Here is a 2,262-nt window from a genome sequence, read left to right on the forward strand (position 1 = left end):
GGCTTGCAGGACAGGGGGCTCCCGCTCCCCGGGGCCCGCCGGACGGAGCAGAAACCCCGGGCCCGGTCCCAGCTTCCGAAGCCTAGCCAGGCCGGGGAGCACCTCCACGGGCCCCGGTGGACCCCCGTCCCCGGACCCTCGGCTGGCTTGCAGGACGGGGGCTCCCGCACCCCGGGGCCTGCCAGGCGGAGCTTGAGCCCCGGGCCCAGTCCCAGCTTCCGAACCCTAGCCAGGCCAGGGAGAGCCTCCCTGGGCCCCAGTGGACCCCCGTCCCCAGCACCCGGAAACTCGGCTGGCTTGCAGGACAAGGGGCTCCCTCACCTCGGGCCCACCAGACGGAGCACACGCCCCGGGCCCGGTCCCAGCTTCTAAACCCTAGCCAGGCCGGGGAGATCCTCCCCGGGCCCCAGTGGACCCCCGTCCCCAGTGCCCGGACCCTAGGCTGGCTTGCAGGACATGGGGCTCCCACACCCAGGGGCCCACCAGACGCCACAATTCCTGGGCCCGGTCCCAGCTTCCAAACCCTAGCCAGGCCAGGGAGAGCTTCCACAGGCCCCGGTGGACCCCGTCTCCAGTGCCCGGACCCTCGACTGGCTTTCAGGACGGGGGGCTCCCTCACCCCAGGGCCCACCAGACAGAGCTCGAGCCCCGGACCCGGTCCCAGCTTCCGAACCCTAGCCAGGCTGGGGAGAGCCTCCACAGGCCCCGGTGGACCCCTGTCCCCTGTCCCCAGCACCTGGACCCTCGGCTGGCTTGCAGGACACAGGGCTCCCGCACCCCGGGGCCTGCCAGACGGAGCTCAAGCCCCAGGCACGGTCCCAGCTTCTGAGCCCTAGCCAGGCTGGGGAGAGCCTCCCAGGGCCCAGGTGGACCCCCGTAACCAGCGCCCGGACCCTCGGCTGGCTTGCAGGATAGGGGGCACCCGCACTTTGGGACCCACCGGATGGAGCTCAAGCCCCGGGCCCAGTCCCAAACTTCTGAGCCCTAGCCAGGCCAGGGAAAGCCTCTCCAGGCCTAAGTGGACCCCCCGTCCCCAGCACCCGGACCCTCGGCTGGAACCTAGGAGGGTTAAGCCCAGGCCACGTCCTCTCCCCGCTGGCCTGCCTGTAGTGTTGGTAGTGGAGACTTACAGAACCCTGGGGAAGGACAAAAGTAGGAGTTAGCCTGGCTGGCTGGCAGGCAGGCCATCTGGTCACCCGGTCTGCAGGGCCATCTGGTCACCCAGCCCACAGGGCCACCTGGTCACCCAGGCCCACAGGGCCATCTGGTCGTCCAGCCTGCAGAGCCATCTGGTCACGCAGCCAGGTGACCAGATGGCCGGGGACGACCCAGCACCCAGATGACCTGGGAGGGTGCTGTATCCAGCAGCCCATGCAGTCCAATGACGGCGAGGGTGGCCAGGTGCTCCGAGGCTGCTATTCGGGAGGCTACTTATCTTGGACTGCTCACCTCCCTGCTCGACTTGCACGGGAGCAGTGGTAAGGGGAGGCCCGCCTGGTCCAGGCCATCTGGTCACCCTGCTGACCCACAATGGATGGTGGCCCCCGTCCCCGCACTCCGATGGGGCAGGGACGGGATGGGGTGGCCCTGTGCCGGAGGTTACATGGTGTAGGCAGCCTTCCATGGGCCCACGTTACCCCCTCCGTGTCTCTCCCACTGGGCTGGTGGCAGAGGGACCCACCCATGGGTGTGGTGGAGGAGGGCATCCGCGGGCACCCACGCACAGAGAGACAAAAACTTGGCTCAGAGGATGACTTTCAATAGATCGCAGCGAGGTAGCTGCTTTGCTACTTACAAAACCCTGACCCAGAAGCAGGTCATCTACGAAAGATTTAGCACTGGGTGCCCTATGAACATGCGATGCACTAAGGGCGATGGAGGTGGCCCCCTTCGGTCCGCGCTCCGGTCCCCAAGCGAGCGGCTCTACGCACCAGCCCCCGGGGAGAGGCCGGCTATCCCAGGCCATCCGAGGCTCCACGGAACTGCGGTATTGTTACGGTTTAGGGGGGATTCTGACTTAGAGGCGTTGAGTCATAATCCCACAGATGGTAGCTTCGCCCCATTGGCTCCTCAGCCAAGCACATACACCAAATGTCTGAACCTGCAGTTCCTCTTGTACTGAGCAGGATTACTATTGCAACAACATTTCATCAGTAGGGTAAAACTAACCTGTCTCACGACGGTCTAAACCCAGCTCACGTCCCCTATTAGTGGGTGAACAATCCAACGGTTGGTGAATTCTGCTTCACAATGATTGAAGAG

At 65.6% G+C, this 2,262-nt stretch overlaps 1 pseudogene; it reads right to left on the reverse strand.

Annotated features, from left to right (window-relative positions):
• Nucleotides 1-1,730: 1,730 nt before the first annotated feature.
• The window catches only part of LOC146858137 (28S ribosomal RNA), a 3,539-nt pseudogene continuing 3,007 nt past the window's right edge, over nt 1,731-2,262 (reverse strand).

This window comes from Triturus cristatus, chromosome 3_2, assembly GCF_964204655.1.
Source record: "Triturus cristatus chromosome 3_2, aTriCri1.1, whole genome shotgun sequence".
In the NCBI taxonomy this organism is placed as follows: Eukaryota; Metazoa; Chordata; class Amphibia; order Caudata; family Salamandridae; genus Triturus; species Triturus cristatus.